The sequence below is a fragment of the Sminthopsis crassicaudata genome, chromosome 2, assembly GCF_048593235.1.
Source record: "Sminthopsis crassicaudata isolate SCR6 chromosome 2, ASM4859323v1, whole genome shotgun sequence".
Lineage (NCBI taxonomy): Eukaryota > Metazoa > Chordata > Mammalia > Dasyuromorphia > Dasyuridae > Sminthopsis > Sminthopsis crassicaudata.
The window spans coordinates 561,287,265-561,303,663 of record NC_133618.1 but is presented as its reverse complement, the minus strand read 5'-3'; the positions used below and the strand labels follow the sequence as shown (position 1 = coordinate 561,303,663).

At 35.0% G+C, this 16,399-nt stretch overlaps 1 protein-coding gene across 4 annotated transcripts in view; it reads left to right on the top strand.

Moving 5' to 3' along the window:
• Positions 1-1,931: 1,931 nt before the first annotated feature.
• Positions 1,932-16,399, top strand: part of SV2B (synaptic vesicle glycoprotein 2B) — a 170,682-nt gene continuing 156,214 nt past the window's right edge. The window contains exons 1-2 of one of the 4 annotated variants that reach the window (XM_074295084.1): positions 1,932-2,113; positions 11,224-11,274. The gene's annotated coding sequence lies outside the window, so the exon portion shown is untranslated. Of the gene's footprint in view, positions 2,114-2,139; positions 2,379-11,223; positions 11,279-16,399 lie in introns of those variants that run through there. The other 3 variants (XM_074295082.1, XM_074295081.1, XM_074295085.1) reach the window with 3 other exon arrangements.

The window sequence follows — 16,399 nt, the reverse complement described above, 5'->3', positions numbered from 1 at the left end:
TTCCTTCATGAACTTTGCCAGTGACTAGCTATTTGGCCATAACTAGCAAAATATTATTTATCTTGTTTAGCCTATAATATTTAGTATTAATAATATTAAATAACATTTTCTATGTTCTTGTTCTCCTCCTCCTCCTCTTCTTCCTTCTACTAATACCTTTCCTCTTCCTCAAACTCTCCTCTCAATAAAGGGAAAAAAATCCTTGTAGCAAATAAAGAAAACGAATTCACACATTTCCCATGTCTAAAAGCGCATGTCTCATTCTGCTCCCTGATCCATTGTCCCTCTGTCAGGAGGTGGACAGCATGTGATTATAGTTGGTCCCTTGAAGTCATTGTTTATTATTGCACTGATAAGAATTTTTAAGTCTTTCAAAAGAGATTTCCCTTGCATTATTTCTTTTGCTATATAAATAGTTCTCTTGGTTTGGTTTACTAGTTTTGACTATTTTAAATGAAAATCTTCCTGAAGTGAATCATATACTTTTCTGCTTTTTTAGGATACAAATAATACAATTTAATATTTTATTAGTGACTCAGATCATCATTATAAATATAGGTCAAAATACTGTAGTTTGATGCTTTCAGGACTTAGTGGGTCATGTAAAAATGATAATGCTCCTACATTAAATGACTTCAGAGTAGAATGCCTTTTTGTCTGATTTTCAAAAAAAAATTTTTTAGTCTCCTTGCCTATGTCATAACTCCTTCCCAGCGATATGCCTGTCTTCTAATATGTTGTGTCATCTTGGCTATCAGATTGGAAATCAGATAGCCATATTTGTTGAAATTATGTCTGATAAAAAGAGTAATTAGAGTATGAGTAAATGTTTGTATAATTAATTCTCTTATGAATAAAAGATGTGAGCTTTATTGTATAGAATTTCAGACATTTAGTTGTTATTGTTTTTTCTTTTTCCCCCTGACTCTTGGCTATGCTTCTTATAGGTAAGATTGCCAAATAGCTAAATTCCAAATTCAATGTCATTAAACAGAAAGGATGCAATTTTCTATTTTGATCCCTGAACAAGGTGTTTGTTTGTTTTACTTATACATAGGTCAAAATGAAGGAATTTTCTCCCCTCCTGCAACACACTGGTGTGCTGAGTCAATCCATCATTCAAGGGAAGGATGAGGCAAGTGGAGGAGTTGTGGAAAGTGCCTAGGAGAGAGCTTAGCTCTTTGCAGATGCTTAACTGTCAACTCATTGATGAAAGTTGAGGGGAGAACTAGACTGCTGATGTGGTTCCAAAAGTCTTTGGGGTTGAATAATCAGAGTACTCTAAGCTTCTCACTGGGGACTTGCTTCCAGTGTCTAAGAGTCTGGGCCATTTACCAAGAGCAGGGCTTGATTAGCTGAGCTGGGATCTTCTCACTGCAAATCAATCTCTTTTCCTTTTTGTTTTCCCCCCAAATAGAACAAAGCAAAATAAAACAAAGCAGACTTTGGACTTGAGAAGGAGATTGTTGGTAATGGATTTCAGAGACTAGAAGGGACCGTAGGGATTATTGAATTGGTCCGCAACCTGGATGAAGAGAGAATGGCTGGTAATGTAAGGTCAGTATCACCTGGGGCAGATTTAAGGGAGAAAAAGTTTTAGATACATTGACCTGCAAAATGTAACAGTGATGGAAGCCCTCAGTCCCACTTTGGTTTGTGGTCAAAGCAACAAAACAACAACCAAACAAACATCAGTATCTGCTTGCTAGAAGAAGATAGTTTACAAACTACGAGATTTGCTGCAGTGATCGCTTTTTGTGCAGAAGCAAAACGGTGGTTATTCTATTATCCTGATTCAATTATCCAAACGTTCTCAGGGTCTGTGTCTTGCTTTCCTCCCCCTCTCCTTCTGCGCCTGCAGAGCTCTGCTTCTTTCTCCCCGTCTGGGCTGCTGGCCGCGGGGGCTGTGATGCAGGTATGACATATGGTCGGCTCTTGCCTCAGCTGGGATCCCCTCTGGTGTCTCGTTATCATGCGCTGCCTGGTGGGGCTGCATCATTGTTAAAGGAGATTCCAGCGCAGCGCGTGCGTCCCTCTTCTCTGGGACTACGAGGCTGCTTGGGCTCGAAGGAAGCGCGGAGTCGGCTCAGCCTCAAATAACTTCCTATTACAGGTAAAGAAAGCAAAGTCCTTTCATCTGAGCTGCCGGGGAGGGGATATACTGAGCGTGAGGGAACGAGAGAAGCAGCTGGCTCGTCTAGGTTCCAATTACTTGTCAGTGCTCCTCTGCTCTCTTTTAGGGGCTTAAGTAGATAAATGCTGTTTACACTGATCTCTACGTCTAGTAAATGAAACAACGGATAGGAGGTAGAACTGGAAAGGGGAAAACCTAAGGGCATGGACTACTCAGCCCTACTGAGATGCACAGTCACGGGAAGGTAAAGGGCATGCTAGTGGGGCTGGATTTAATACCCCATATGGAACCATGAAAGCAATTGAATATATGATCTGACTATGATGGGTGTTACACTATGTATTATAGACTCTCTCTCTCTCTCTCTCTCTCTCTCTCTCTCTCTCTCTCTCTCTCTCTCTCTCTCTCTCTCTCTCTCTCTCTCTCTCTCTCTCTCTCTCTCTCTCTCTCTCTCGTCTCCTATTATTTTCTAGCAGGCTTTTATTTTTTTCCATAAATTATGAGTTCCATTCTTAATGTCTAGATAGAAAGTAAGATTTTATGATTAAAAAGATTTAAAAGGTGCCTGCAGTTTGGGTATGAGTGCTATGCCAGTAGATGGGAGAGCTTTCTAAGGGTTGATTTATGGTAAAATGGAACAAACTGGGTTGCATCTCTCTCTCTCTCTCTCTCTCTCTCTCTCTCTCTCTCTCTCTCTCTCTCTCTCTCTCTCTCTCTCTCTCTCTCTCACTTGGTGAACATATTATGTAGTATCTATGGATTTGTTTGTGGATGTATTATTTCGCATAAGGTAATGCACACATGAGTTGGCTTGTAGGAATGGGTGAATGAATACATTTATCTAGGGAGTAAACTCTGTTCTGCTCTTTTGCAGATTGGTATTATATATCTCAATTGCCCTTAGTAGAGCAGGGCCGCTGTAATATGATCTGTTATCTGAAAATCACAAGCATACACTAAATTCAAAAGATAATTTGACATCTATGCCCTTGGCTGGGACAGAATCAATCTTGTGTGATGGGGTGACTCCAGGGTTGGTTTTCATCTAGATTTTTGCCTTGCCTATGCCCTGTAAGTGGCTCTCTGCCCATGGCAAGCCATGGAGGAGATGAAAGGTAGGAACTACCTGACAGATGGATCTTAGCTGGCTCAAATGTTGCTGTGTATCATTATTTTTTTTTTTTTTTGGCTCTTCTCTTCTGTCCTTTTCTGGAAAGACATTTTGCTTAAGCCAGATATAGCCATCCAAAACTGGCTCATTGTGCACCTGAAAACAGAAAAGCAGGTGATTGTAGTTATTTAAATTGAAATACCACTTTAAAACTAAACTTGATCCTGGAAAAATCCCTTGTGAAAGTCCCTCACAAGCATTCTAAGATAGCTGCTCCTCCTTTACCACCATAAGCTACCATGCCTTGACTCAGTGATATGAGTCTTAAATTGGAGTTAGAAAATTGGGGTTCAAACACTACTTCAACCAATACTAGTTATATTAATTCAATTCATTTTACTTCTTGGGGCCTGTTTCTTTTATCTGTGAAATGAGAACTTAGATTATATAATCTCTGATATTCCTTCCAAATTTAAATTTATCATGCTCTGATGTAGAGAGGCTGTTTCTATATTATCTATAGTAAAGAGTAGCCTGGATTCCACTTCTTTCTTCTGTCTAGCTTTTGCAGAGAAATAAACCAATCCTTGGTCAATGTAAGTACTATCTATAAATTTCATAATCTTTCCATGTTGTATAACAGCATCTCACAAATACAGTCCCAGGAAAATTCTAAGGAGATGTGAAGAGCCTCTGAATATATCCCTCATTGTCACCTTCTTCTTTCTCTATCACCTATTATCATTTTTCTTCTCCTAATCTTAGAGAGACCCTGGGACAGAATCTGAAAATTTCTGAAATAGATGAAAAAAAATGTATATACACACATACGTAAATATGTAAAATCTGTTTGGCCATTTGTCTGGCTATCATTTGCCTAGTTATCGTTTTTCCATATAAGATGAAAATATTGCACACAATTTCTTATTTTCTGAAAAAGGAAGAAATGAATCATGATGGGACTTGGGATGAAAGATTGGAGTGCCATTGTTTTATGACATCTATATAGTATAAAGCTCCTGTAATTATAGTAAACAATTTACTTGTGGCATAAATCATTGTTGGGGTTTTTATTTTTCCTTTGAAACTTCTACATGAAAATATAAATAAATTTAATATTTGGTTCATAGATGGTAGAATGACTCTAAAATCCAATAGGTTTTTGTATTTTTCATTATATTTCTTGATAAACCTTGAAAAATATTTTCTTGAGGTGGAAAAAAAGGAGGCTTGAAAATTTTAGATTTGACATAAACTACACAGTATGCCGATCTGATTTTTCTAATAACTAACTGACTAAAAATGCATTTTCTAAGGAGAAGCAGTGATGAAATTCTTATTTTATACAGGACAGTCATTTTTAGTCATGTGAGTGACTTTGTGAGCCATTAGGGGTTTCTTGGCAAAAATACTGGAGTTATTTGCCTTTTTTTTTTTTTTTTCTCTGTAGCTCATTGTACAAAGGACGAAACTGAGGCAACAGGGTTAAATGACTTGCCTGGGGCTTCATTGATAGTATATGAGGTCAGATATGAACTCGGGAAAAGGGATATTTTTGACTGAGGCCTGACACTCAAACTACTGTGCCATTCAACTGCCCATGAATTCCTTCTGCTCATAAAATTGCCCAACCAAACTTCCTTCTAGCCCTAGGTAGAAAATTACCTATCCATCTAATCTATATTTTCTTTTCTACATGTTTATCTTTTACAGAGAGAAAAGCATATATATGTTATTTATATAGGTAGAAAGAGAGGTATCTCCTTTTTACTTATATAAAGAACATGTATACACACATATGTACACATATTCCTTATATAAAACAGATATACTATATAGAATGTCCCAAAAGTCTTAAGTGAAATTTTAATCTTTTAAAGTTTAAAAAACTTCACTAAGATTTTTGAGAGATTGTATAAGAACACACATGGTCCTTTGTGCAATGAGTTTATTGTAACTGCATCATTTCTCATCTTTACAGATGGAAACTCTAGTTTGTTAAACTTTTTAAGGCTTTCAAATTATTTAATAGTCAGGAACTTAAAGTATAGTTGATGAATAAGATGTAGAAATAATTTCATGTTAAAGCCATGTGAAACAGAAAAACTGCTTATACTTTAAAAAAATTGCCACAAAGACACCAAATGCTCAGAAAAGAGATAGCTGAAATCCATGGTGTAATGTTCTTTGGATGATAATTTGTGTTGGTTCTTGATTTGAGAAAGAGGAAAGGGAAGGAAACATAATGGGAAAGAATTATTTAAATACATTTTTATGTTAAGTAGAAATGATTATTGCCACAAGCTTTTCTGACTACAACTATATCAATAGCAATTTGCCTTCACTGTTACTGTTTAAAAATGGGGGAAAAGGAATATTTATGATGTAAAGGATGGGAATTTTCCTGTTTCCTTGACCCTAGAAATGAGCACTGGTGTGAAATGAACATCTCTGTACACATAGCTTTTGTTGCCAATTATGCAAGAGAATCTGCAGGTAAGTGTAATTAGATCTGTGATAGAAGTAGGGGAATGTCCTAAGTCCAAGTGTGTGTGTGTGTGTGTGTGTGTGTGTGTGTGTGTGTGTGTGTATGTGTGTGTGTGTGTGAGAGAGAGAGAGAGAGAGAGAGAGAGAGAGAGAGAGAGAGAGAGAGAGAGAGAGAGAGAGTGAGTTAGTTTATGATTTGATTTATATCTATTGGGGTATGTGGTATATAGAATTGTTTATTGATGTACCTCAGTCTATGAGACCTTGGATTCTAAATCTATTGATATAGAAGTCATTTGAACTATCTTAATTTCTTTAATATTTTAAAATTAGTAAAGATTTAAAAAATTAATGTTTTTTTAGGATGCTGTGTGTGATAAAGGAAATACCATAGAAGTGAGCACATTCACAGTATTCACAGAAAAGCTCATAGAAAATTCAGCTATCTTAAAGATCATCCACTCTTCCTTGTTTTAGAGAGGAAGAAAATGTGCTCCCCAAAAGTTTAAATTACTCATCTGCCAAACATATGGTAGAACTAGTACCAGAATTTAAACCTACTGGTGACTAATTCAGTGCTTTTTCTATAACGTTACTGGAATAATATAGGCATAGGTCTTTTTTTTGCTAAAATGTTATCTTTTTAATTCATAGGTCCATTTCTAGATTGTGATTTGTATAAGGGCAAAGGACTGCATCTTAACTGGACTTTGTAAAATCCATAGCTTTCCTCCCTTCCCACAATGGATTGTATCGTGCTCTGCTTATAGTCTGGGGACTAATAAATATTTGTTGAATTTAATTTCTGTCCTAGAAGTGGGAAATTCCTGTCTGGGGCTGATGACTCTTTCATAATTTCAGCCTATTTGACAGATTTGTTGGTAGTACTATTTTTGTTGCCTAGGCAACTTAGCCGGCCAGGGATGGGTGTTCATTGCCATTCCGATTTCAGAGTCCCTTAGAAAACACTGGCCTAGTGATGCAGTAGAAGTCTACAAATAACAACTTGAAAGGGGAAACAATTATAATTACAAAAATGATAATTATCTTCAGTAGAATATCAATAATTTAGAATTATAATTTATAAAAATTCTGAGTAGCTCATAAATAACTTATTAAGTCTTCCTCTCTTCACAAACAGTTACATATTACTCCAATCTCATAGTACCTTGTAACCTCAGAAGATGAAAAGATTTCACTTGTTTTATTTCTATAGTACGGCAGGCTGTAGAAGAATTAGCTCTGTCTTGTCCCAGGAATGACTCCCTTGTCTCTGCTTGTATTAAAAAATGTTCCAGAATGTTGAATTTATGGTCAACTGCTTTAATGTAATGTAATCATAAAATAAGCTATAAACATAAACATTTCCTTAAAGCTTATATTATATTCAAATCATCTCTTGCCTTTATTCCAAGTCATTTAGTTTGGTAATATAAATATAGCATGATATAATATAACAATATATATTATTGTCATTCAGTCATTTCAGTCATGTTTGACTCTTCATGATCCTACTTGGGGTTTTCTTGGCAAAGAAATTGAAGTAATTTGCCATTTCCTTCTTCAGTTCATTTTACAGATGAGGAAACTAAGGTAATGTGTTAAGTGACTTGACCTGGTTCATAAAATTTGTAAATGTCTGGATGCAGGATTTGAACTAAGGAACATGAGTATTCCTGACTTCAAACCTGATATTCTATTCATTGTACCAACTAGCTGCCTCACTATCTAATATAATACAAAATATTGTTCCTAAAAATAAGATGGAATGAGATCACTTTTTTTGGTTAGTTTGAGTATCCTTTGAAATGAAGTTATAGTGACTTTTTGTCAACAAACCACGGATTAAAAAAAATTCTATAAATTAGACCTGAGAGTTAATAAGGGAAGAATTTAGATATTTATCCTTTAGGGTGTTTTTTGTATAAAGAGAAATTTATTTAGATTCAAATCCTTGATTTCAATCTAGCTCTTTTCCATTGTTATTAGGTAAAGTTAAGTTTTACAATTCAAAATTATAAAATTCAGAGGAATAATGAATGATGCTAAGTTATTTGTCTTTACTTTGTCAAGGAAAGCAAAGCCCTTTTTAAGAAGGTTTTAGTTTCAATTTTTGGATTTGGTTGAACTTGATATTTTAGTCAGCTTTCTGTTCTCCCTGATCCCAGATCAAGAATTTTTATTAACATCTCTCCTACACCTTTGGATTCTACTCTATTTCCACATAATAACTTCAGGTTGCTTGATTTTCAAATACATTATCCTAGGTTTTCTCTTACGCTTTCCACCCCCCCCTTTTCAATTCAATTCAATTAATTTAGTTTAATAGATATTTATTAAGCATATTTATTTATTAAGATTATGAAGACTATTAGTACCTTCATGAAGTTCTTTGACTCTTCTTTTGTTTTTCTTATCTAGTATCTCTCAATTCCACTTCTATAACAATATTTTTGGAACCCTCAAACTCAGAATGAATGGAGGTGGAGAAATGAATATTTATGACAACCAAAAAATGTAGAGGAAAAGAGGAAGATCAAAGCATACTGCTTATAGGGGATAGAATGATGATAAAAGAAGATGGCTTGTAATGTAGTACTAAGCTCTTATTTCAGTTCACCAGTATGGTAAATCAGTAGTGGTAAACAAGAAGTTGAAATCCAAGATAACTGCAGAGGGAGTAAGAGAACATAAACCTGTCCACAATGCACTCAAAGGAGCTACTGCAGAGATTACTCAAAGTATAGGGTGCTTTTATTATAAAGTCATTTTTAGTGATTTGTGAAAGACTGTGGAGAGTCAGAGAAGTTCCTCAGAGTTGGAGATGGACAAATGTCCCTTTTTTAAAAGAAGAGGATAGAGTTTTCAAAATGTAGATCTTTGAGCCGAAGTCCTAGTCCTGGTAAAATTCTGTGAAATATCATTAAAGGGATTGTTTCTGAACATTTTGAAAACAAATCAGTGATCAGTAAGAACTTTGAAGGCTAGGTGGGGCAGTGGACAGAGTGCTGGGCCTAGAGTCAGAAAGACCCCTAGTTTATATGTGACCTCATCCAATTACTTAATACTCAATAATTACCACATAAAGGTATTCAAAGATACAATGGGGGAAGATAATATAAAATATGTTTGGATTTATGTCCAAGATTAATAAACGAAAGAAGTTAAAGGCTTAGGAAGTATTCAGAAATTTCACATCTAAGTATCACAATTTTTTTTTCAGGAAGAGAAGTAGAATATATTGGTTGTGATAAGAATGAAAGATCACAAATATAATATTGATGTTGTTTGTCTTTTATTCTCAAAAAGTGTCATGTCATCAGAAAAGTGATGTCATGATTTGCTAGTGAATTGGATTCAAGTGAGGGAGCCAGCCTTGATTTCTTCTCCAGAGCTATCTAAGTCCTATGGCAATACACAGATCAGACTGACTGAGAAGACCCTGGATGCAGTGGGCCTTTTTCAAGTATACTTATATTCTAAGAGTCACAAAATAATAATAAATAAACATCTAAATATCTAATCCCAGACACAAAACAGAATTAATAAATATGTAAATCAGCTGTTAATATGTAATAATACCATCATCTAGTTAGAGCAAAGGTTAAATATACACAAAGTTGGAAGAAAGCATAAAGATGAGAAGACACTAAGTGTAGTTACACTAACCTATTTAAATTAGCTACGGATTCTTAAAAATGGGGGGGTTGGGAATTGATAAGAGCAAAGACATAGGTTTTAAACATTTCTTAGAGAAGCATGACTGATTCCAAATAGTTGTTGCAATGAGGAGGCTAAAGGGGCCAAGAAATCACTTTGGTCTAAAAAACCTTGATCTTTTTGCCAAGTGGAAATATATGTCAACAAAAGCAAAGCCTATTTAGAGTTTTGGTTCATTTGCAAAATATCATATTGGAGGATATTATTTTTGCACAAAGCTGAAAAGCATTTGGTTAGGGGAGTATGATAAGATAAGAGTTGGGTCAAAATATTGTATAATCACAATATATGCTCTATTTAATAAGGATTTCCCCCAATGTGGGTGTCAAGAAAGCAGGTGTAGACTTCTAAGTGAGCAAAATTTCCTCATAGGGAGGGTCCACTTGAAGAGTATATAAGGGTCATGTTAGGTATTGCCCTGAGACTTCTCTCATCTACTGGGACTTTAATTCTATATTTAAGTCTGCCTTCATCTGCTAGTCACCAAACATATAGTCATAAGGAAATTAAAACTTCCTGGGATAAGAAGACATGAAAGTTTGTTTTTTTGTCCTCTACCAGCAAAAGGAATTCCCTACATAGGTGAGATCATTAGTCTACTGAATTATCAAAGTGCATTAGATAATTACAAATGAGAGTGTTATAACATAATATGTAATATATATATATAATATAATTAATATAATATAATATAATATAATGGATTTCCTTTATTCCTACACAGTCTTTCATCTTTTCACTTACTGAATTCTTGTGCCTCCTTCAAAGTCTAATTCAGTACTACCTTTATCAGGAGATTTTTACTGATCCTAACCAGTTGATGATATCTCATAACAATTTGTTTTGCATTTTTTTAATGCATTTAATTTGCTCTATCATGATATCTATTTGTGTTGGTATCTTTGAGGGCAAGGAACATACCAACCAAATGTATCCATCAAAATTCTAGATATCCATTAGTTGCTTATAAAATGTTTTATTGTTGTGTCCAGTTATTGGAAAAAGTAAGATTAACCTTGTGCTTTTGGGGCTTCTGATTTCTTGGTCCTCATGTTATTATTTCCTTCCAAATAATCTCTAAATGAAGTCAATTCAATGAATATTTAAGTGTCTACTTTGTACAAGACAAAAGAACACAAAGACAAAAACATAATAATTTCAAGGAGAGGAGGGGGAAGATGGTAATATGTATATTGGTAATTAAATACAAGGTACATATATGTATATATATGTATATACATATATATACATATATGTATAACAATGAAAATAGTTTTTAAAAAAGCTAATGGGAGAGGGATGAGGAAAAGCTTCTTGTAGGAGATAAAGGAAGGAAAAGGAAGGGAAAAGTAATTTCAAAAGACATGGGGGAAGAGGGAGTAAAATTCAGACTTGAGGGACTGTTTCTGCAAAGTGATAGAGATAGGAGATAGAATGCCATATATAAGGAATAAATAGATCCCATATATCATGGAATTACAGCTTCTTGAAGAATCACAGATACCTAGAAATATGATTATTGGCAGGACATCATGGGCCTATTGATAGGCTCCATGTCTTCCATCTGTGAACTAACCTAATTAAGGTTGAGAATGGTTATAAAGTGATGAATTTTTACTAGGTCATAGAAGAATTACTATCTGTATTAGAGGAGAAAGTGTCTGTGCTAATGAAATCAGACATAATCATATGGTTACATCTTTTTTTGTCTTACCACTCTAGTAGTTTATAAGTTCCACAATGGTAATAATTAAATTTTATTTGACCGCAGATATCTGAAGAAGGAGAGAGATGGACGGAGAGGGAGAAGAAAAGAGAGATAGTGAGTGAGTGTTAAAGACCTCTCTCTATTTACATCTAAGAGTATTGTGATCAGGTGCATATATGGCAGTATAATTAAGTGTAATGCACTATCTTATGCAAGAGATAAGCTATTCTGAGGCTTACCAGATACTGTAGTCACTGTCCATTCAGCTAGGAAGAGTTTCAACTAATAATTCATTAATTTATTGTGATCAATCAATCAATGAGCATTTATTAAACGTTGTGGCATGCCAGGCTGTATGCTTGATAGTGGGGATATAAGCACAAAGAATGAATTGTCTTATCTGCAAGGAGCTTCCATTTTAATGAGGTAAACAAGTTTAAATATAAAATATATACTGCTTAAATATAAAGTGATTTTAAAATGTGCTATATTAAACTATACTAAGTGATTTAAAAATTAAAAAAATTTATATATATATATATATATATATATATATAAAGTATATACAGCATAACATGATTTTAAAATCCATACAAAATACTTAAATACAAGGAACTTGAGAGGAAAAGTATTCATAGTTGGAAGATCAGATAGGTTTCATAAACTCAGATCTGACTGTGATCTTATTTGGGATTTTCTTGGTGAAGAAGGGTTTGTGGTTCCTTCTCCAGATTAATTTATACATGAAGAGATGGCAGCAAACAGGATTAAGTGACTTGTTCTGGGTCACATAGCTAGAAAGGATCTAAGGTCAAATTTGAAGTCTGTAAGAGAAGTTTTTCTGATTCAAGGTCCAACACTTGTACCACCTAAGTTCCCCAGCTGTGTTTTAAAGCAAGAAAGGAATACTGTGAAATAGAGGTATGGAGGACATAGAGATGGGAGATAGTGTGTTGTATAGGACTGAGAGAGACAGAGGGCAAGCAAGAATTGACGGTATTATAAGTTACTTTGTTTTTCTTGATGTCTGACTTGGCAATTATTCAAACATTTTTATATATGTACATTTTCTGTTTTTCATGTTATATAATCTAGGCTTATTGAGGATTAAAATCATGTGGACTTAATCTGAGAAGGCTTTCTGAAGCAGGTGGATTTTGGAGTCTAGATCTGGAGTGAAATGACTGATGTGGATTGGAATTCAAATTAGAGCTTAGAAATTAATATGTTATATATGTATTTGTATATATGTGTGTGTGTGTATGAATATATATATATATATTTAATTTTTAAGTGTAGTATATTTTTAAGCCAAAATAATAAAGCACCTGTGATCAGATCACTATCTCTTAGGGTTCTCTATTCTATGGGCCAAGTAGGCAAGACTAATTCTTTCCCTCAAACTGTCTTCAACACTTGATTGATCTAGGATTTTAAGACCTAAATCACATCTTTTTTTTGCTGCTTTTTCTTGATGGTCTAGGGCTGTTCTGAAGTAGCTTCCAAGTCACCTAAGGACATACAATGGCCCACCCATTTAGAGTTGGGACTCTTCAATCTTGTTGGATGTCCTGCTCTACTGAAAATATATCTTTCCATATGGAGGCCAAGAAAAGAATTGTCAATTTATGAATATCTTTTCTATTATATAGATAACTTTTTGTTAGCTGTTGAATAGTTTGTTTATGAGTGTAATTATATCCAAATTATCAGGGGACTTTTCCTAATCTACAATAACCATTAACCCTCCCCCTCAACCTTCCTCCCACCTCCCCTTCCCCATCCCCAGCCTGAAGAGAAGGGCTTTAATAAGGTAGGTAAGAAATTTCACAAATGAGATGAGGTAAGGGAGTGAGATGGTAGTAATAGTGATGGCATTTAGAAAACAACAGCCTGTCTCTGGTTCCCTGTAGTTGGAATTTGAGAACCATTAGGCAGAGCACCTGACTGAACTGACTTGCCATGATGGAGCACAAGGAGAGAGAAGATTGCTAATGTGGCAGCAGTTCAAACCATTTAGGATTTAGGGAACATATTCCACTCTTCAGATTGCTTTCAGCAGCAAAAAATGCAGCCAGTCTACTCACTAGTATAGTGTGCTCTTTAAAGACTGAATCCAGGCGCATGGTCTACTGGCTGCATTTTACACTGGCTGTCACTTCTAGAAGCTCTTTAGAAATTGTTTCAAGTAATATACTTTTGAAGAATATAAACTAGGGGTGACAAAGATGTAGTGTAGTGCAGAGGAAAGAACCCTAATTTTGGAGTTGAAGAACCTTTTTTGAATTTTGGTTATATTAATACTTGCTGTGTGATTTAGTGTATTTTACTTTACCTCTCTGGGCATTAGCTTCCTCAACAGAATTTGAGAGTCAGACCAAATGAACCATTAAGATCTGCCTTTTGAGCTCTAAATCTATGATATCTTGACCTCTCTGAATTGCATTCTCCTTGTATATAAAATGAGAGATTTGGACCTCCAAATTTGATTTTGGATTCTCCAAAGCACCTTCAATCTATATTGCTTGTGAATCTGTTTTCTTTTTCTTTTTCCTATAGTCATTTCTGAACTATGACTAAGACTTCCACAGTTAGCTCCTATTTGTTTCCTGTGTTTTTCTGCTAGGTTTAAGAGATAAAATGACACTATCTCTGCCCATGAGATGAAACTGAAGTCCCAATTTGTAAGGGAATTCTTTTGAAACTTCAAACAGGCGATTTTCTATTTTTATTTCTTTAGAATATAGACTGAGACTGTTCATGAGTTCATTATAAAACTGTACCCTAACACTCTGGAAATAGCAAGGAACATTTTCCTTTGTAGGAGATATCTTTCTTCAGCATTTGACAATGGGAGAAAAAGGGGCATTTAAAAAAAGTTTTGTAGTGTGTTGAAAGGGCCTCTTTTAACAAGTTGGACAGGTGAGATATCATTCTAGCTAAAGAGTGTGAAAAAGTAGTGGAAAAAAGTGACAGTTAACAATGTGCAGCTAGAAGAAATGAAAAATGATTCATACCATCTAAATATATTTTGCTTTGGGAGCCTAAACTCTTGTCCTACAATATTTATTATCAATTTACTGGTACTTTAATTTTAGTTAATTTAGATCAGAAAAATTTCATGGAAGTAGAGTATGAGAGGATGGAAAAATTTGGTTAGGCAGAGAGAAGAGAGATCATTTCACTCAGCAGGGTTGGAATAAGCAAATATACAGAAGCAGAACAACATAAAACCTTGTTTCATAGACTTTGAGAAGGCAACTTTAGCCAAACAAGAGGAGTTTTGTTAAAGGTTAATGAGATATTAGAGGTTAGATTGTGGAGAATCTTTAATGTCAGTATGTGAATATTATCCTGTAAGTCATAATGAACTATTGCTAATTTGCAAGCAAGCAAGGGACATGATTATAAAGTATACTAGTGATAAGCTTTTACATTTAGATACTGAGCTGGCCATTGTCTTTGACTATAGCAAACACTTCTGGTAAGCTTTTTCTTATTTTTTTTTTGTTCGACACGATACAAATAATTAGAAGGTTCTTGAACAAATCACACCCATCAAAGAATCTTGTACAGTACTTTGTCAAGTTTTCAAAATGAATTCACATATGGCATCTCATTTGCTCTTCTTGTCAACTCTGTGTTATAGATAGAGCTGTGTGCAAGGTAAATAGTGTGGGGATAGTAGAGAAGCTTAGTGGCAAAGACCTTGTTAAGAGGCTACTCTTTTCATGAAGTGATAAAGGTCTGAGGTAGATAGAGTAGTAGCCATGGGAAGAAAAACAAGGGAATTTTATGAGAGCCTTTGTCAAGGAAGAATCAATTGAATTGGTGATTGACCACAAGAAGTGATTAACCTCTCTACCAGGAGAGTGAGAAGGAGTTAAAGATGACAGATTCCAAAGCTGAGAGACTGGTTTATAATAGCTACTGATCTTTTAATTTTATGCAAGTTTCCATTAGAAATTCTGACACATTCTGGATTATAAACTTGCTATGATAAATTCACTTTTCTTTCCTAAAAAGGTACTTGCTCTATATCTTGAGAACAAAATATGTAGCCACCTTGAATTTTTTTCTTTTGTGAAATTATAGAAGCATAAATTTAAAGTTAGAAAGGATTGTAAATATTATCTAGTTCTACCAGTTCAATTTATAAATGAGGAAATGAAGATTCAGAGAAGTGACTTATTTAAGGTCTCACAAATGGCAGACATGAGTAGTATAGTAGCCATATTCTTTGACCCTAACCTTAATCCTCTTTCCTTTATAGCATATGATCCTGTCTGACAGGGGATTGACACAATGGCTCAGTGAGAAAAAACATTTGAAGAGGAGTTGGGAGAATTGACTTCTAGTCTTGGCTCTACCAATCTCTACATTCCTTTGAGCAAATTATTCCTTTCTCTAGGTTTTAACTTCCTTATCCACTATATAAAGTGGGCTGAAGTGATGACCTTTAAATTCTATTTTAGTTCTGACATGTTATATGCTATGAAATTTAGCAGTGACTTAGTCTGAATTTCTATGCCCAGGCTTGAACTATATGAGTCTAAAAATTTAATCTATTTGATCATGGCTCCTTAAAATGGTTCTATGAATGGTGGTGATCTGGGTGGGGGGATGAGGGTGGGTGGTGGTGGTGGTGAAACTGTATCCCCTTTAATGTGTAAAACGATGGCTCTATGAGAGTCATTATAAATAATGAGTCTATGAGAGAGCATATTTCCCAGGCTGGGCTTTTCTAAGGCAAATCAACTCTCCTCCCCAATTGATCTTTTGGATAGCAGATCCCCATTCAGGAAGCCTTCCAAGTCATTTTCATTCAATTGGGAGATCTGGGTCTGATATTGACTGGCTTGAAACTCCAAGTATCTAGGCATTGGCTTTCTTTTCAACTGGGAGCTTGAGCCTCAGACTCCTATAAAGGATGATTCTAAACTCCACATTTTTGCAGCAGTCCTAAGTAGTATGTTTTGCTCCTTGGCATAGCTGTCTGCTGGGACTCCTGTTTGCTGTGAAGAGACCTTCTTCTCAATGCCAATTAATTTACTTTTTTGCCACTAATATTTTGGGTTTGTGAATTCTTTTACATTGAGCCTGATCAGAAGGAGATTGCTACTACTCTCTGCACTGCCACTAGAACAGCATTAGTAGGATTGGCATTGTCATATAGTTCCATCAAATGACATGGCTCTATGTGGACCTGAAAAAAAATAGAAATCTGATTTGGTTTTTG